General features: G+C 42.1%; 1 long non-coding RNA gene across 2 annotated transcripts in view; it reads left to right on the top strand.

Moving 5' to 3' along the window:
* The window catches only part of LOC133576344 (uncharacterized), a 99,669-nt gene that overhangs the window by 57,921 nt on the left and 20,615 nt on the right, over nucleotides 1-21,133 (top strand). The window contains exons 3-5 of one of the 2 annotated variants that reach the window (XR_009811621.2): nucleotides 11,041-11,192; nucleotides 11,297-11,433; nucleotides 14,793-14,916. This is a non-coding gene — a long non-coding RNA (uncharacterized lncRNA). The remainder of the gene's footprint in view (nucleotides 1-11,040; nucleotides 11,193-11,296; nucleotides 11,434-14,792; nucleotides 14,917-21,133) is intronic. The other variant, XR_009811620.2, reaches the window with a different exon arrangement.

Here is a 21,133-nt window from a genome sequence, read left to right on the forward strand (position 1 = left end):
TTCGGCTTGTCAAGACTTTCCAAAACAAGTAAAATTAGCAAACCTCAATGAACCCTAAAATACCTTAAAATAAGTATATTCTCACTAATAACAAGTGCACTTTTCTTGGTAGAAAAAAAGGGACCTTTTGCTCAATATGTTAAAAAATATTCTTAAATTAAATAAATGCTAGTGTCATTATCTTGACATAATGATATGCGCTCGGCATCATGATTTTTTTTTTTTCATGTTTGAAGTAAGAAATTATTACTTTAAAAAAGTAGTTTTATACTTGCGAGTGTTAATGACACAGCTTTGCATCAGTTGATATTCTAGTTTCAAGCATGTTTTACTCAATATACTGTAGGTCATCAAATTTCAGCAACAAGCTGTAATATCTTACTGAGATCATTTAGGACCAAAACCTTTAAAACAAGTAAAACACTCTAACACATGGGTGTCAAACTCTGGCCCGCGGGCCAAATTTGGCCCGCCGTGTAATTTGGGGGGTTTGGTGGTAGCGGGGGTGTATTATGTAGCGTCCCGGAAGAGTTAGTGCTGCAGAGGATTCTGGGTATTTGTTCTGTTGTGTTTATGTTGTGTTACGGTGCGGATGTTCTCCCGAAATGTGTTTGTCATTCTTGTTTGGCGTAGATTCACAGTGTGGCGTGTATTTCTAACAGTGTTAAAGTTTTTTATACTGGTACCCTCAGTGCAACCTGTATGGCTGTTGATGAAGTATGCGTTGCATTCGCTCGTGTGTGCGTACAGAAGCCGCACATATCTCGTGACGGGGTCTGAACGATGTTAGAATGGATGAAAAGCAGACGTGACGATAGCTCGTAGAGTACGTTAAAGGGGAACATTATCACAATTTCAGAAGGGTTAAAACCATTAAAAATCAGTTCCCAGTGGCTTATTTTATTTTTCGAATTTTTTTTTAAAATTTTACCCATCACGCAATATCCCTAAAAAAAGCTTCAAAGTGCCTGATTTTAACCATCGTTATATACACCCGTCCATTTTCCTGTGACGTCACACAGTGATGCCAACACAAACAAACATGGCGCATAGAACAGCAAGCTATAGCGACATTAGCTCGGATTCAGACTCGGATTTCAGCGGCTTAAGCGATTCAACAGATTACGCATGTATTGAAACGGATGGTTGTAGTGTGGAGGCAGGTAGCGAAAACGAAATTGAGGAAGAAACTGAAGCTATTGAGCCATATCGGTTTGAACCGTATGCAAGCGAAACCGACGAAAACGACACGACAGCCAGCGACACGGGAGAAAGCGAGGACGAATTCGGCGATCGCCTTCTAACCAACGATTGGTATGTGTTTGTTTGGCATTAAAGAAAACTAACAACTATGAACTAAGTTTACAGCATATGAAATACATTTGGCAACAACATACACTTTGAGAGTGCAGACAGCCCAATTTTCATCAATTAATATATTCTGTAGACATACCCTCGTCCGCGCTCTTTCCCGAAAGCTGATCTGTCCAGTTTTGGAGTTGATGTCAGCAGGCCAGGGAAGCTAGGGTCGATATTCTTCTCTTGATCATCTTCGGTGGCATAAGGGACGGTGTGAGCCAAGACATCCAGGGGGTTTAGCTCGCTCGTCTGCGGGAACAAACTGCCGCCATTGCTTGCCGTGCTACCGAGGTCCTTTGTCCCTGAATTGCTCACACACTCCGGCAGATTCAATGGGGGTTTGGCGGCAGATTTCTTTGACTTTATCGTTGGAAATGCATCTGCTTTGAGTGTCGCAGGATATCCACACATTCTTGCCATCTCTGTCGTAGCATAGCTTTCGTCGGTAAAGTGTGCGGAACAAACGTCCAATTTCTTGCCACTTTCGCGTCTTTGGGCCACTGGTGCAACTTGAGTCCGTCCCTGTTCGTGTTGTTACACCCTCTGACAACACACCGACGAGGCATGATGTCTCCAAGGTACGGAAAACAGTCGAAAAAACGGAAAATAACAGCTGATTTGACTCGGTGTTTGAGAAAATGGCGGATTGCTTCCCGATGCTCCAAGAGCGAATAATAGAAAGGCGTTTAATTCGCCAAAATTCACCCATTTAGAGTTCGGAAATCGGTTAAAAAAATATATGGTCTTTTTTCTGCAACATCAAGGTATATATTGACGCTTACATAGGTCTGGTGATAATGTTCCCCTTTAAAGGTTAATTTGTTCAACCTTGGCCATCGGCTTTGTTTGTCATGTCTGTGTAATCATGTTTTGTTTTAGTCATGTTTTGTTTAGTTATTGGACTCTTTAGTTTCTGGCTTTTCACTCCCTTGTCTTGTTTCCATGATTACCCATTAGTTTCACCTGTTCCACGTTTGGACTCATTGTGCACTCTTGTTTGTCACCATAGCAACCCATTAGTTTTCACCTGTCACGTCACGCACCTGTTTCACGTTTTGAGTCACACACCTGTTTTCGTTAATCATGTCTGTAGTATTTAAGTTCATTGTTTTCAGTTTGTCTTTCTGGTGACACCCCACAATTATGCTCTGCACATTTCTGACACTTGATTTCATGTCCATCGTTCATGCTGCTCCTTTTAGTCCATGCCAAGTAAGTTTTGTTTATTAATGCTATAGTCTTTTGGTTTCATAGTTTGTTCTCCGCCACTGTGCGCGCTTTTCATTTGTACTTTTTTTTGCTATAGTCTTTTGGTTTCATAGTTTGTTCTCCGCCACTGTGCGCGCTTTTCGTTTGTACTTTATTTTGATATATTAAATAAATCATGTATTTTCATTCCCGTCTCGCCCGAGCCAACTTTCCGTTGCATTCCGGAAAAGCAAACACCCAGGACCAAGTCATGACATTGTTCAGTTTTAAATTTTGGCCCACTCTGTGTTTGAGTTTGACACCTCTGCTCTAACATAAAATCTGTTTAGTGAGAAGAATTATCTTATCAGACAGAAAATAAGCATATATCATCCTTATTTGAGATATTTAATCTAACTTTGATTTCAGTTTTTGCAGTGCAGTCGGAGAAAGGAGATAAAGACGAGGAGTGAGCAGAGGGGGGGGAGCGGGGAATAAAGGCGTCAAAAATATGACCATGAGAGCTCCACTCTCCTGTCTGCTACTTTTATATGCAATCGTATTGCTGCCTCGTTTTTAAATAACAGATCTCCCGACTTCACGGGCCCATTAATGGCTGGAGAAATATTGATTGGCCATCTGGTCTTCTGGAGACTAAGGCTAATATCTGCTGTCTAGCGCGTATAAATCTCCAGCCTCCGGTGCCTAAATAATGCAAGAGCAAACAGGCAAAGCTGCAGCCAGCCAGCCGGAGAGAAAGAGTGAGAGGGGAAGCAGCAGCACAGAAGGCAAAAGATTTAAAACTGCAAAAAAAAAAATGCTCCAGATCTGCCAGTGATCAGACTAAAGTGTGACATTTGTCCCTGTTGCTGGTGTCAGGCTGCCGCCCGCTTTGGGACCCCTAAACTCCAGCTGACATGCAGCCGTCCAGGAACTACACGATCAAGTTATTTATTTTTTTGCGCAGTGATGAAAAATGATCAAGTGGGTTGTTGTTCTTACGTCGCTCCAAGTAGGACACGTTATCCCCGTGCTAAGGCGTCAATACGACGCAGCGAAACAATCGGCGAAACAAGGCCGTCTGGGCTGCGCCATTAATGATTTAAGCGTTGCGCTTTCTTTGTTTTGCGACATGAAATGATCTGTGAAGGTGCCAAGATCCACTACCAGAAATTCAAAAAGACAAGCGAGGCTTTCGTACTGACGGGTAAAACCGACAAGCACGCACACAAAGTAGTCTGACGATTAGGATTTGTGGCCTGGGGTGTAGATAAAGCAGGTTTTTGACAAACGTGACAAAATATTCTTTATCATCTCACATTCTCAGACAGCCAGAAGCGGGTCTAGAGTTCACTTTGCTCGTTTCATCCCGCCAGCTGAACCTTCAATGCCGGCAGCCTGGTATGTAAACAAACCCGGGCTAACGTCTTTTGATAACATTTCCGGAACTGCTGATGGAAGGTCAACGACGAGGGCGCAGGGGTTTGCCTTCTTTTTTTCCCCCCCAGATATAAGAAGGTAATGTTGTCCCGATACCAATACTAAATGATTTTGATACTTTTCGGTACTTTTCTAACTAAAGGGGACCACAAAAAAATTGCATTATTGGCTTTATGAGCTGCCACCTTAACGTGGTAGAGGAGTTTGCGTGTCCCAATGATCCTAGGAGCTATGTTGTCCGGGGGCTTCCATGCCCCCTGGTAGGGTCTCCCAAGACAAACAGGTCCTAGGTGAGGGATCAGACAAAGAGCAGCTCGAAGACTTCTATGGAAATGCAAGAACCGAGACTCAGATTTCCCTCGCCCGGACGCGGGTCACCGGGGCCCCCCTCCGGAGCCAGGCCCGGAGTTGGGGCACGATGGCGAGCGCCTGGTGGTCGGGCCTGTCCCCATGGGGCCCAGCCGGGCACAGCCCGAAGAGGCAACGTGGGTCCCCCCTCCAATGGGCTCACCACCCATAGCAGGGGCCATAGAGGTCGGGTGCAATGTGAGCTGGGCGGTAGCCGAAGGCAGGGCACTTGGCGGTCCGATCCTCGGCTACAGAAGCTAGCTCTTGGGACGCGGAACGTCACCTCGCTGGGGGGGAAGGAGCCTGAGCTAGTGCGCGAGGTAGAGAAGTTCCGGTTGGATATAGTCGGACTCACCTCGACGCACAGCAAGGGCTCTGGAACCAGTTCTCTCGAGAGGGGCTGGACTCTCTTCCACTCTGGCGTTGCCAGCAGTGAGAGGCGACGGGCTGGGGTGGCAATTCTTGTTGCCCCCCGGCTCAGAGCCTGCATGTTGGAGTTCAACCCGGTGGACGAGAGGGTAGCTTCCCTCCGCCTTCGGGTGGGGGGACGGGTCCTGACTGTTGTTTGCGCTTACGCGCCAAACAGCAGCTCAGAGTACCCACCCTTTTTGGATTCACTCGAGGGAGTACTTGAGAGTGCTCCCCCGGGTGATTCCCTCGTTCTACTGGGGGACTTCAACGCTCATATTGGCAACGACAGTGAAACCTGGAGAGGCGTGATTGGAAAGAATGGCCGCCCGGATCTGAACCCAAGTGGTGTTTTGTTATTGGACTTTTGTGCCCGTCACGGATTGTCCATAACGAACACCATGTTCAAGCATAAGGGTGTCCATATGTGCACTTGGCACCAGGACACCCTAGGCCGCAGTTCTATGATCGACTTTGTAGTTGTGTCATCGGATTTGCGGCCTCATGTTTTGGGCACTCGGGTGAAGAGAGGGGCGGAGCTTTCTACCGATCACCACCTGGTGGTGAGTTGGCTGCGATGGTGGGGGAGGATGCCGGACAGACCTGGCAGGCCCAAACGCATTGTGAGGGTTTGCTGGGAACGTCTGGCAGAGTCTCCTGTCAGAGAGAGTTTCAATTCCCACCTCCGGAAGAACTTTGAACATGTCACGAGGGAGGTGCTGGACATTGAGTCCGAGTGGACCATGTTCCGCACCTCTATTGTCGAGGCGGCTGATTGGAGCTGTGGCCGCAAGGTAGTTGGTGCCTGTCGTGGCGGTAATCCTAGAACCCGTTGGTGGACACCGGCGGTGAGGGATGCCGTCAAGCTGAAGAAGGAGTCCTATCGGGTTCTTTTGGCTCATGGGACTCCTGAGGCAGCGGACGGGTACCGACAGGCCAAGCGGTGTGCGGCTTCAGCGGTCGCGGAGGCAAAAACTCGGACATGGGAGGAGTTCGGGGAAGCCATGGAAAACGACTTCCGGACGGCTTCAAAGCGATTCTGGACAACCATCCGCCGCCTCAAGAAGGGGAAGCAGTGCACTACCAACACCGTGTATGGTGCGGATGGTGTTCTGCTGACCTCGACTGCGGAAGTTGTGGATCGGTGGAGGGAATACTTCGAAGACTTCCTCAATCCCACCAACACGTCTTCCTATGAGGAAGCAGTGCCTGGGGAATCTGTGGTGGGCTCTCCTATTTCTGGGGCTGAGGTTGCTGAGGTAGTTAAAAAGCTCCTCGGTGGCAAGGCCCCGGGGGTGGATGAGATCCGCCCGGAGTTCCTTAAGGCTCTGGATGCTGTAGGGCTGTCTTGGTTGACAAGACTCTGCAGCATCGCGTGGACATCGGGGGCAGTGCCTCTGGATTGGCAGACCGGGGTGGTGGTTCCTCTCTTTAAAAAGGGGAACCGGAGGGTGTGTTCTAACTATCGTGGGATCACACTCCTCAGCCTTCCCGGTAAGGTCTATTCAGGTGTACTGGAGAGGAGGCTACGCCGGATAGTCGAACCTCGGATTCAGGAGGAACAGTGTGGTTTTCGTCCTGGTCGTGGAACTGTGGACCAGCTCTATACTCTCGGCAGGGTCCTTGAGGGTGCATGGAAGTTTGCCCAACCAGTCTACATGTGCTTTGTGGACTTGGAGAAGGCATTCGACCGTGTCCCTCGGGAAGTCCTGTGGGGAGTGCTCAGAGAGTATGGGGTTTCGGACTGTCTGATTGTGGCGGTCCGCTCCCTGTATGATCAGTGTCAGAGCTTGGTTCGCATTGCCGGCAGTAAGTCGGACACGTTTCCGGTGAGGGTTGGACTCCGCCAAGGCTGCCCTTTGTCACCGATTCTGTTCATAACTTTTATGGACAGAATTTCTAGGCGCAGTCAAGGCGTTGAGGGGATCCGGTTTGGTGGCTGCAGGATTAGGTCTCTGCTTTTTGCAGATGATTTGGTCCTGATGGCTTCATCTGGCCAGGATCTTCAGTTCTCACTGGATCGGTTCGCAGCTGAGTGTGAAGCGACTGGGATGAGAATCAGCACCTCCAAGTCCGAGTCCATGGTTCTCGCCTGGAAAAGGGTGGAGTGCCATCTCCGGGTTGGGGAGGAGATCTTGCCCCAAATGGAGGAGTTCAAGTACCTCGGAGTCTTGTTCACGAGTGAGGGAAGAGTGGATCGTGAGATCGACAGGCGGATCGGTGCGGCGTCTTCAGTAATGCGGACGCTGTATCGAACCGTTGTGGTGAAGAAGGAGCTGAGCCGGAAGGCAAAGCTCTCAATTTACCGGTCGATGTACGTTCCCATCCTCACCTATGGTCATGAGCTTTGGGTTATGACCGAAAGGACAAGATCACGGGTACAAGCGGCCGAAATGAGTTTCCTCCGCCGGGTGGCGGGGCTCTCCCTTAGAGATAGGGTGAGAAGCTCTGTCATCCGGGGGGAGCTCAAAGTAAAGCCGCTGCTCCTCCACATCGAGAGGAGCCAGATGAGGTGGTTCGGGCATCTGGTCAGGATGTCACCCGAACGCCTCCCTAAGGAGGTGTTTAGGGCATGTCCGACCGGTAGGAGGCCACGAGGAAGACCCAGGACACGTTGGGAAGACTATGTCTCCCGGCTGGCCTGGGAACGCCTCGGGATCCCCCGGGAGGAGCTGGACGAAGTGGCTGGGGAGAGGGAAGTCTGGGCTTCCCTGCTTAGGCTGCTGCCCCCGCGACCCGACCTCGGATAAGCGGAAGAAGATGGATGGATGGATGGGCTTTATTTTAACAAAAAATCTTAGGGTACATTAAACATATGTTTCTTATTGCAAGTTTGTCCTTAAATAAAATAGTGAACATACAAGACAACTTGTCTTTTATTAGTAAGTAAACAAACATATGCTCCTAATTTAGCTGCTGACATATGCAGTAACATATTGTGTCATTTTCCATTCTATTATTTTGTCAACATTATTAAGGACAAGTGGTAGGAAATTAATTATTAATCTACTCGTTCATTTACTGTTAATATCTGCTTACTTTCTCTTTTAACATGTTCTATCTACACTTCTGTTAAAATGTAATAATCACTTATTCTTCTGTTCTTTGGATGCTTTACATTAGTTTTGGATGATACCACAAATTTGGGTATCAATGCGATACCAAGTCGTTACAGGATCATACATTGGTCATATTCAAAGTCCTCATGTGTCCAGGAACATATTTCCTGAATTTATAAACATAATATACATTTTAAAAAAACTAAAGAAGATGTTGTGATGCCAAAAAATATCGACGTAATCATAGTAGTATCGACTTGATACGCTATTGTACTTGGTATCATTACAGTAGTGTTGTAACAATACCAATATTTTGGTACCGGTACTAAAATTATTTCGATACTTTTCGGTACTTTTCTAAATAAAGGGGACCACATAAAATTGCATTATTGGCTTTATTTTAAGAAAAAATCTTAGGGTACATTAAACATATGTTTCTTATTGCAAGTTTGTCCTTAAATAAAATAGTGAACATACTAGACAACTTGTCTTTTATTAGTAAGTAAACAAACAAATGCTCCTAATTTAGCTGCTGACATATGCAGTAACATATTGTGTCATTTTCCATTCTATTATTTTGTTAACATTATTAAGGACAAGTGGTAGAAAATTAATTATTAATCTACTTGTTCATTTACTGTTAATATCTGCTTCCTTTCTCTTTTAACATGTTCTATCTACACTTCTGTTAAAATGTAATAATCACTTATTCTTCTGTTGTTTGGATACGTTACATTAGTTTTGGATGATACCACACATTTGGGTATCAATCCGATACCAAGTAGTTACAGGATCATACATTGGTCATATTCAAAGTCCTCATGTGACCAGGAACATATTTCCTGAGTTTATAAACATAATATACATTTTACAAAAACTAAAGAAGATGTTGTGATGCCAAAAAATATTGACGTAATCATAGTAGTATCGACTTGATCCACTATTGTACTTATTATCATTACAGTAGTGTTGTAATGATACCAATATTTTGGTACCGGTACTAAAATTATTTCGATACTTTTCGGTACTTTTCTAAATAAAGGGGACCACATAAAATTGCATTATTGGCTCTATTTTAAGAAAAAAATCTTAGGGTACATTAAACATATGTTTCTTATGGCAAGTTTGTCCTTAAATAAAATAGTGACAAATACAATACAACTTGTCTTTAGTAGTTAGTAAGCAAACAAATGCTCCTAATTTAGTCTGCTGACATATGCAGTAACATATTTGTGTCATTTATCATTCTATTATTTTGTCAACATTATTAAGGACAAGTGGTAGAAAATGAATTATTAATCTACTTGTTCATTTACTGTTAATATCTGCTTACTTTCTCTTTTAACATGTTCTATCTACACTTCTGTTAGAATGTAATAATTACTTATTCTTCTGTTGTTTGATACTTTACATTAGTTTTGGATGATACCACAAATTTGGGTATCAATCCGATACCAAGTCGTTACAGGATCATACATTGGTCATATTCAAAGTCCTCATGTGTCCAGGGACATATTTCCTGACTTTATAAACATAATATACATTTTAAGAAAACGAAAGAAGATGTTGTGATGCCAAAAAATATCGACGTAATCATAGTAGTATCGACTTGATACGCTATTGTACTTGGTATCATTACAGTAGTGTTGTAACGATACCAATATTTTGGTACCGGTACTAAAATTATTTCGATACTTTTCGGTACTTTTCTAAATAAAGGGGACCACAAAAATTGCATTATTGGCTTTATTTTAACAAAAAATCTTAGGGTACAATAAACATATGTTTCTTATTGCAAGTTTGTCCTTAAATAAAATAGTGAAAAATACAATACAACTTGTCTTTTAGTAGTTAGTCAGCAAACAAATGCTCCTAATTTAGTCTGCTGACATATGCAGTAACATATTGTGACATTTTCCATTCTATTATTTTGTCAACATTATTAAGGACAAGTGGTAAAAAATGAATTATTAATATACTTGTTCATTTACTGTTAATATCTGCTTCCTTTCTCTTTTAACATGTTCTATCTACACTTCTGTTAAAATGTAATAATCACTTATTCTTCTGTTGTTTGGATACGTTACATTAGTTTTGGATGATACCACAAATTTGGGTATCAATCCGATACCAAGTCGTTACTGTCATGTCTGTGTGATCATGTTTTGTTTTAGTCAGGTTCGGTTTTGTTTTTGGACTTTTTGTGCAATTTTGTTTTGTTTTGTCACCATAGCAACCATTAGTTTTCACCTGTCACGTCACGCACCTGTTTCATGTTTTGAGTCACGCACCTGCTTTCACTACTCATGTCTATAGTATTTAAGTTCATTGTTTTCAGTTTGTCGTTCTGGCGACATCTCACATTTATGCTCTGTACATTCCTGACACTTGTTTTCATGTCCATCCTTCATGCTGCTACTTTTGTCCAAGCCAAGTGAGTTTTTGTTTATTAATACTATAGTCTTTTGGTTTCATAGTTTGTTCTCCGCCACTGTGCGTGCTTTTCGTTTTTTTTGATATATTAAATAAATCATGTACTTACATTCCCGTCTCGCCCGAGCCAACTTTCCGTTGCCTTCTAGAAAAACTAAACCCCAGGACCCAGTCATGACAGTTACAGGATGATACATTGGTCATATTCAAAGTCCTCATGTGTCTAGGGACATATTTTCTGAGTTTATAAACATAATATACATTCTAAAAAAACGAAAGAAGATGTTGTGATGCCAAAAAATATCGACGTAATCATAGTAGTATCGACTTGATACGTTCCTGTACTTGGTATCATTACAATGGATGTCAGGTGTAGATCCACTAATGGCGTTTGTTTACATTGTGACGGCGGTGAGCTACGGTGTGTAGTGAAGCATGTTTAGCTATTCCTCGTCCTGCAGGGATGATACTTGTAAGAAACTTACTTTATTTGTCGCCATGGAGGCGAAGATTAGTGATTTAGAAGTAGCTAAAACACTGCCGACCGCGGCTGGACTTTAGCCACTAGCTAGCTAGCCATGTCTTAAAGCACCTCTTCCTGAGGGCGTTTCAGTGTTATAACTTCACCTTTATCGTTACTTTTTAAGCCAAAATGCGTCCGTTCTCCCTTTTCTGTCCACACACTGTGTCTGCTTGTAAGTACTCTGTGATTGTGCTGATTGGAGAGCTAGCTTTAGCATTAGCTAATATGCTAAGTTGTTGTTTGTGTTAGCATTATTTACTTATTCATTTTGTATTGTTTCAGTTTCACAAATTCCTCACTTAATTCACCAAACTGTCCCCGTGGAATTATTGGGTCTGTTTAGCTGATTGGAGAGCTAGCTTCCGCAGCTTGTGGGTCGATTAGGATCGTCCATTTCACTGCCGTATTACAGACACCATTTGGAAACAATTAAGGTATGTACATAAACATTTACTGTGTGAATAACCCATTCCACAACGTTTATATCTGTGGCTTATAGTCCGGTGTGGCTAATAAATGGAAACATCTTTTTTTTCAGCTATCAGGCAGAAATACACCAACAGTGCCAACAAACATACAACGATGAACCAGGGCTGGCCAACGGACAAGGCTGGATAATACATTCTCCTAATTGGCAATCAGGGACTAGTAAGGACACCGGGGTTCCTAATAGAGGTAAAGCTACAGCTAGAAATGCCAATACAGGAAGCGGGCTACGAAAATAAGAGCGCTGGGAAGGAACTTTAACCAAAATACGGCAAGTAACAAAATACAAGACAAGCTTGAGGTTTTCCATCAAGCATGGAGTGATAGTTTAATATCGTATAAACGCATGCTTTCCTTAGCTAAAGCTAAATATTACTCAAATCTCATCCGCCTCAAGAAAAACGACCCTACATTTTTGTTTAGTACAGTAGCATCGCTAACCCAACAAGGGACTCCTCCCAATAGCTCCACCCACTCGGCAGATGACTTTATGAATTTCTTTAATAAGAAAATTGAACTCATTAGAAAGGAGATTAAAGACAACGCATCCCAGCTACAACTGGGTTCTATTAACACAGATACAACTGTATCTACGACGGATACTGCAATACAAAATAGTCTCTCTCTTTTTGATGAAATAACATTAGAGGAACTATTACGGCGTGTAAGTGGGATAAAACAAACAACATGTTTACTTGACCCACTTCCTGGGAAACTTATCAAGGAGCTTTTTGTATTATTAGGTCCATCAGTGCTAAATATTATAAACTTATCACTTTCCTCTGGCACTGTTCCCCTAGCATTCAAGAAAGCGGTTATTCATCCTCTGCTCAAAAGACCTAACCTTGATCCTGACCTCATGGTAAACTACCGACCGGTGTCCCACCTTCCCTTTATTTCGAAAATCCTCGAAAAAATTGTCGCACAGCAGCTAAATGAACACTTAGTGTCTAACAATCTCTGTGAACCTTTTCAATCCGGTTTCAGGGCAAATCACTCTACGGAGACAGCCCTCGCAAAAATGACTAATGATCTACTGCTAACGATGGATTCTGATGCGTCATCTATGTTGCTGCTTCTTGATCTTAGCGCTGCTTTCGATACCGTCGATCATAATATTTTATTAGAGCGTATCAAAACACGTATTGGTATGTCAGACTTAGCCTTGTTGTGGTTTAACTCTTATCTTACTGACAGGATGCAGTGCGTCTCCCATAATAATGTGACCTCGGACTATGTTAAGGTAATGTGCGGAGTTCCTCAGGGTTCGGTTCTTGGCCCTGCACTCCTTAGTATTTACATGCTGCCGCTAGGCGACATCAAACGCAAATACGGTGTTAGCTTTCATTGTTATGCTGATGACAGCCAACTCTACATGCCCCTAAAGCTGACCAACACGCCGGATTGTAGTCAGCTGGAGGCGTGTCTTAATGAAATTAAACAATGGATGTCCGCTAACTTCTTGCAACTAAACACTAAGAAAACGGAAATGCTGATTATCGGTCCTGCTAAACACCGACATTTATTTAATAATACCACCTTTACATTTGACAACCAAACAATTACACAAAGCGACTCAGTAAAGAATCTGGGTATTATCTTCGACCCAACTCTCTCCTTTGAGTCACACATTAAGAGTGTTACTAAAACGGCCTTCTTTCATCTCCGTAATATCGCTAAAATTCGTTCTATTTTATCCACTAGCGACGCTGAGATCATTATTCATGCGTTCGTTACGTCTCGTCTCGACTACTGTAACGTATTATTTTCGGGTCTCCCTATGTCTAGCATTAAAAGACTACAATTGGTACAAAATGCAGCTGCTAGACTTTTGACAAGAACAAGAAAGTTTTGATCATATTACGCCTATACTGGCTCACCTGCACTGGCTTCCTGTGCACTTACGATGCGACTTTAAGGTTTTACTACTTACGTATAAAATACTACACGGTCTAGCTCCGTCCTATCTTGTCGATTGCATTGTACCATATGTCCCGGCAAGAAATCTGCGTTCAAAGAACTCCGGCTTATTAGTGATTCCCAGAGCCCAAAAAAAGTCTGCGGGCTATAGAGCGTTTTCTATTCGGGCTCCAGTACTATGGAATGCCCTCCCGGTAACAGTTAGAGATGCTACCTCAGTAGAAGCATTTAAGTCCCATCTTAAAACTAATTTGTATACTCTAGCCTTTAAATAGACCCCCCTTTTAGACCAGTTGATCTGCCGTTTCTTTTCTTTTTCTCCTCTGCTCCCCTCTCCCTTGTGGAGGGAGGGGGCACAGGTCCGGTGGCCATGGATGAAGTGCTGGCTGTCCGGGGTTGGGACCCGGGGTGGACCGCTTGCCTGTGCATCGGATGGGAACATCTCTGCGCTGCTGACCCGTCTCCGCTCGGGATGGTGTCCTGCTGGCCCCACTATGGACTGGACTCTTACTATTATGTTGGATCCACTATGGACTGGACTCTCACAATATTATGTCAGACCCACTCGACATCCATTGCATTCGGCCTCCCTTAGAGGGGGGGGTTACCCACATATGTGGTCCTCTCCAAGGTTTCTCTTAGTCATTCACATCGACGTCCCACTGGGGTGAGTTTTTCCTTGCCCTTATGTGGGCTTTGTACCGAGGATGTCGTTGTGGCTTGTGCAGCCCTTTGAGACACTTGTGATTTAGGGCTATATAAATAAACATTGATTGATTGATTGATGAATTTGCTTTTAAGTACTCCGTGATTGTGCGCTGCCGAACATGCTCCCCTGTTCATAACGCGTCGTCATGCCCGTTAAAAATAAATAAATGTGGAGCCGGTACTTTTCAAACAGAGTATAGTACTGTTTGTGGTTCATTAGTACTGTGGTACTTTACTAGTACAGGTATACTGTACAACACAAGTTGGGAAATGACCAAATTTTAATGGTCACAACCTGACATTGAATAAACGTCGTCAAAAAGCATGTTGTTTCAAAGTTGTATTTGTTTTGTAGAATATTGGTTTGGAAAATGACCAAATCTCAATGGTCAAATCAACGTCACAACCCAACATTGATTAAACGTCGTCAAAAAGCATGTTGATTCAACGTTATGTTTGTGTTGCTCAACGTCAGGACCTAATTCAAAAAATTCTCAACGTTGTTTTGACGTCTTGTGCCTGCTCGGAACATTTGTACGTCATATGATTTAAAATCAAGAGAGAACAAAAAAAAACAAAAAACATTTGTGAATACGAATTTCTAAAAGACAGAAAAATGCTTGTATTTTAACGTCCAACTTCACAATTTCCACTTAATCTTGTTGTTTATCATTGGAAATCTAAATAGTTCTTGATTCAGCATCAAGGACCAAAAAAAATCCTGAAAGGTTCAGATGAAGAGCAGTGTGATTGGTTGTTGGAATAATTATGTATATATTATCACACTAACTGTAGTATGCTTAAAGTCCATTGCTTTAGTTATTAGCTATTGTGCTCAAGTTAGACTTTTCTAATCCATGCAAGGACAAAACCTCTTGTCTGAGGGGTGGCCTCAGTCACAGATGTTATCTTTGTTTTAGCCCGCTAACAGCCAAGGACTTCAACGACCTCAACGAAGATAAGATGACAGCACGCAGACGAAGCAGAGACTTCAAGGACCTCAACGAAGATAAGATGACAACACGCAGACGAAGCGGGGACAAGGTAAAATCACAAGGCCCCCAGTACATTCCGTCACGTATTGTGCGTCCTGGACCTGCTTTGCATAATATATGTGACCACTCCTTTTAGAGGCGGCCTCAGTGATGTTGACTATGGAACTCTGAATAAAAAGAGGGACGCGGGAGCTGAACCTTAGAGCGTAGGGCGAGACTGTGACTAAGTGTGCAGCTCCATGCGTTCTCCTCATGAGCTAAATTGAATTCTGTCTCTGCATGAGTCCTTGTTACTTGTCTGATTAATAGATGTCATCAGTGTTTGAACCTGACATTGGTACAATACATATTTGAAAATGAACTTCCAATTTAGGAATCTTATTGTGATCAATTGTTTGAAAAAGAGGGATTGTCATATACAGTCGTGGTCAAAAGGGGGGGTCGCAGCTTACTGCGAGGTTTGTTCCCCCGGGAAGCAACCGGACTATTCCAGACAAGGCGTGAAAGTAGGAACATATTTAATTATTCAACTAACACTCAACGAAGTACAAAAAAACAGAAAACAACCCGAAGGCAAGCGTGCCTGTCGCACGCGGAAGCTAAGGCAAACAAACAAACAACATGAAACAGAATCAGAATCAGAATCAAAATCAGCTTTATTGTCATTACGCAGGTTAACGAGATTGAGGCCATTCCATACAGTGCAATGTGTGCATGCTAGAAAAACAATGTGTAAATATATAAAAATATAAAAAATATAGAAGTGCAATGAATATAGGGTGAAATGAATATATACATGAAAAAAACAGGGTGGTTGGTGGAATGGGTTATTGCACCGAAGAGAAGGCAGTTATGAGGGACAATGGGGCAGTCCGTTCAGGATGGTTATGGCCCTGGGGAAGAAGCTGTTCTTTAGCCTGTTAGTTTTGGTTTTAATGCACCTGTAGTGCTTCCCAGAGGGCAGCAGGTGGAACAGGTCAGAGCCAGGGTGGGTGCTGTCCTTGATGATGGCACTGGCTCTGTTGAGGCAGCGGGAGGTGTAGATGTCCGTCAGAGAGGGGAGAGGGCAGCCGATGATCTTCTGAGCCGTCTTGACCACTCTTTGCAGCCAAACATGAAACTATAGACATGAAAACAACTAACCAAACTATGGCATGGCGCAACTAGCGTAACTGTGGAATCAGACATGGAACGAGCAGCATGAACTAAGCAATGGCGCCAGGCCGACTGACTGGCAAAGACAGGCTTAAAATAATGGTCTTCTTGATTAGAGCAGGTGTGTGTCCCGAACACCAGAGGCAGGTGAAACTAATAAGTCGCCATGGTAACTAAACAAACAAGGGAGCGCAAACAGGAACTAAAAGAGTCCAAATCTAACAAAAAATAACAAAAACATAATCCAGACCACAGATCATGACAACATACACTTGTAAAGAACATAATGTCATGGCTCTGCCAGGCTTGCCCCTGACAGTTTGGTTGTGTTTTAGTTTTTCCTCTGTGTGTGTAGTATTTCCTGTCAGCGCTCTTGTTTTGGTTCTGTTTCCTGTTTGTCTCCCTGAGTACTGTGTCCCGTCAGCTGTGGCTGATTGGCACCTGGCCACACCTGGTGTCAATTAGCCAGCTGCTATTTATACCTGCCCTACCCTCCAGTCACGGCTGGATTATTGCCATTGTCGATGTCACTACTACCTGTCTTAATACTTGTCGTTGTAGCTCTGTCTAATTTTGTTCACTCTGCTCATGTCATAGTTCCTTCGTGTCACAGTAAGTGTTTTTGTTTCTTGTCGACAGTTAACCTTTGTGCTAGTGATGGGTTGATGAGGCGTCATGAAGCGTTTCGACACATAGCAAAACGGTATTGATACTGTGTAGATACTGTGTCACTAAATACTGACATCTGCTGGACATTAAAAATCCCTACAGGCAACCTATGGACCGACTCAACTGACACTGATTTTATGACCTAGTATATACAATAATATAAACCAAGTCATTGTATTTCATTTAGGATTATTTCATATCTTCATATAAATAAAAATATATTTTTATCTTTTTAGATACAGTCAATAAATAATGTGAACATGTATCATAACATGGAAATCTAAGAGAACGTGTTGTGAATGCGGATGCTTGTGGACTGGGGATTTTTTTTTTTTTATTTTTTTTTTTTTACACATTTTTATTTAAAAAAAACAGTTTTTCCAACGTATTAAATTTTAGACGATTTCTCTTAGTTATTATTTCTCCGGCTGTAGAAAAGACCCGCTCACAGGGCACAGAGGAGGCGGGAGTGCGACACAGTTCGCGTATCGGTCACGTGACCAAAACAGCTCATGATCGGTCACGTGACTTTCTAAAAGCGGTACGCGCACCAACACAGGGTTTTGCTCTATGAGCTCGACGCATGCGCCGATGCATCGGTGTTGCCGGACCCATCACTACTTTGTGCTATTTTAGTTCATAGCCTAGTTTGTTCTCCGCCTTTTGTTTGTACCCTTTTGTTTTTGGTTTTTGCTATAGTGTTAAATTAAATCATGTTTTCCTGGACAAAGCCTGCCATCTCTGCATCTTGGGGTTCGCCACCAACGTACTCTGACAGGCTCTCTTGAGTTTCCAATCATTTCTACGAGTCTTATGTTTTTTATGATAGAGTGATTGGAGCACATACTTGTTGGTCACAAAAAAACATTCATGAAGTTTGGTTATTTTATGAATTTATTATGGGTCTACTGAAAATGTGAGCAAATCTGCTGGATCAAAAGTATACATACAGCAATGTTAATATTTGGTTACATGTCCCTTGGCAAGTTTCACTGCAATAAGGCACTTTTGGTAGCCATCCACAAGCTTCTGGCAAGCTTCTGGTTGAATTTTTGACCTTGACTGTATTCAGGGTCGACTTATATTCATTCAGGTCAGTACATAACCCGCTAAGATGCTTTTTACTTACCAAGTATATTAGTGACAAAGAAACGCTACTCTGTTACATTAAGTTGAATTCTAATCCCTACATGTATTTATGTCTTCATTATATTAAAAACATCGTTAGCATTAAGTTAGCAAAACAGCAAGTGTCTGGGAATGTTAGCGCTCCGTAGGATCAATCAGTTCCTGCACTGCAAAAAGTCAGTGTTCAAAAACAAGAAAACAAATTACAAAAATTAGGGGTATTTTATTTGAACTAAGCAAAATTATCTGCCAATAGAACAAGAAAATTTGGCTTGTCAAGACTTTCCAAAACAAGTAACCTCAATGAACCCAAAAATACCTTAAAATAAGTATATTCTAACTAATAAAAAGTGCACTTTTCTTGGTAGAAAAAAAATAGAGACCTTTTTGCTCAATATGTTGAAAAATATTCTTAAATTAAGTAAATGCTAGTGCCATTATCTTGACATAATGATATACGCTCGGCATTACATTTCGTGAAACCAGCAAACTTATACTAAAAACTAGTTTATTGTTCTTAATGGAAAGGCAACAAGGCAACCGCTTGTTACTCTCGGGGTCTCTTAGCCGCTCAGGCAAATAATATGGTCTAAAAATGCATTTTTCCATCGATAACATGACATCATCGTGTCAGAATTAATGATTTTTTTTTTCATGCTTGAAATAAGAAATTATTACTTAAAAAAAAGTAGTTTTATACTTGTGAGTGTTGATGACACAGCTTTGCAACAGTTGATATTCTAGTTTCAAGCATGTTTTACTTAATATAGGTCATCAAATCTCAGCAACAAGCTGTAATATCTTACTGAGATCATTTAGGACCTAAACCCTTAAAACAAGTAAAACACTCGAACATAAAATCTGCTTAGTGAGAAGAATTATATTATCAGACAGAAAATAAGCAAATATCACCCTTATTTGAGATATTTAATCTTACTTAGATTTCAGTTTTTGCAGTGTGAACATAAACGCTCCTAATATTTGCCTCTGTCGTTGTGTACCTGTTGCATCGTCTGTTTGATTCCCTCAAAGCCAGCTAATGAACCTCCCGCTGTGTTCCCCCCGCAGTTGAAACCATGCAAACCACAGGCTTTAAAATTGTTGGTTTTAAACGTTCGCAGGTTGTTGCTGTGCCATTGAAATCCTGTGAGTAGGTGTGTTTCAAACTGTTGTTGACTGTTAAAAGGACGAGAAGACAACAATGAACTTGGTATAGAGCAGTGGTTCTTAACCTGGGTTCGATCGAACCCTAGGGGTTCGGTGAGTCGGCCTCAGGGGTTCGGCAGAGCCTCCGCCGTAGCGGTCAAGACACACCCGACTCATGAATTGATTAACGTGGACCCCGACTTAATTAAACTAGTTTAAAAACTTATTGGGGTGTTACCATTTAGTGGTCAATTGTACGGAATGTGTACTGTACCTGGCCCTGCGATGAGGTGGCGCCCGAATGCAGCTGAGATAGGCTTTAGCACCCCCCGCAATCCCAAAAGGGACAAGCGGTAGAAAATGGATGGATGGATGGATGTACTGAACTGTGCAATCTATTAGGAGTGTAACGGTACGTGTATTTGTATTGAACTGTTTCGGTACGGGGGTTCCGGTTCGGTTCGGAGGTGTACCGAACGAGTTTGAACACGGACATATTAAGTAGCCTAACGCACGTTGTGTAAACAATGCACAGCGAGGCACAACACACGGCATGCTAGCAGCCGGACATGACCTCTTTTGCGGAGCTGTCAGGGCGGAGTTTCTTAAATGCCTCAAATGTCCGGCATTTTGAGTTAGGGTTGCGTGTATTTTCAATGTACGTTCAGGGTTAAGAAGGGGTTGAAAACAAAAAAATTGCGAGAGAGTTATGATAAATGCGCATGCGTCGCCAGGCTCTGCTTTTTATCCATAGATTTATCACATTAAATTTTTTATTACCTATAGCATGGGTGTCAAAAGTGTGCCCCGGAGGCCATTTGCAGCCCACAGCTAATGTTTTAAAGGCCCACGGCACATTCTAAAAATACTATTAAAATAAACAAAAACATAACAAAAATGAAATAAAAAAGCTTAAAGGTTAAATGTAATTTAGAAAAAGTTGCAATGTTGACTAATAAAACAAAGCTGTTTTTTTTTCCCTTTCAAACTGTCATTGCTCAAAACATAATATTGAATCAAAATCAATGTTATTATGAATTATTGACCTATCCAAGGTTCTGATTACTTCACATCAAATATTCCACTAAGAAAAATATTTTTGGTGGAAGATTTTGCAAATTTGGTAAATAAATAACCCAAAAATGTATATTTTGTTATTTTCTTACTGTACCGAAAATGAACAGAACCGTGACCTCTAAACCGTGGTACGTACCAAACCGAAATTTTTGTGTACCGTTACACCCTTACAATCTACTAATAAAAGTTTCATTGAATCATCAATCAATCGTGTAAATAAAAACTGTATCTGTACTGTAAAGCTAAAATTTAAATGACAATAAAAAGGAAGTTTAAGTCTAAGTATTATGGATACCCCCAAACATACTTGCCAACCTTGAGACCTCCAATTTCGGGAGGTGGGGGGTGGGTGCGGGGGGCGTGGTTGGGGCGGGGGCGTGGTTAAGAGGGGAGGAGTATATTTACAGCTAGAATTCACCAAGTCATTATTTCATATATATATATATATATATATATATATATATATATATATATATATATATATATATATATATATATATATATATATATATATATATATATATACCCGCGACCCCGAAGGGAATAAGCGGTAGTAAATGGATGGATGGATGGATGGATATATATATATATATATATATATATATATATATATATATAAAAGAAATAATTGACTTTGAGTGAATTCTAGCTATATATATATATATATATATATATATAAATAAAAGAAATACTTGAATTTCAGTGTTCATTTATTTACACATATACACACACATAACACTCATCTACTCATTGTTGAGTTAAGGGTTGAATTGTCCATCCTTGTTCTATTCTCTGTCATTATCTTTCTAACCATGCTGAACACCCTCTCTGATTATGCATTGATGTGTGGCACGCACAAAAGTGCTTTCATCAAATGCACTAGATGGCAGTATTGTCCTGTTTAAGAGTGTCACAACATTGCTGTTTACGGCAGACGGACTGCTTTACTGTAGACGTTCTTTATATTGTGGGAAAGCGGACTCAGGTCCGCATGGAGCTGGAGGGGGCGTGGCCTCCAGCTCCGCCTGAATTTCGGGAGATTTTCGGGAGAAAATTTGTCCCGGGAGGTTTTCGGGAGAGGCGCTGAATTT

This window comes from Nerophis lumbriciformis, linkage group LG03 (assembly GCF_033978685.3).
Source record: "Nerophis lumbriciformis linkage group LG03, RoL_Nlum_v2.1, whole genome shotgun sequence".
Classification (NCBI taxonomy): domain Eukaryota; kingdom Metazoa; phylum Chordata; class Actinopteri; order Syngnathiformes; family Syngnathidae; genus Nerophis; species Nerophis lumbriciformis.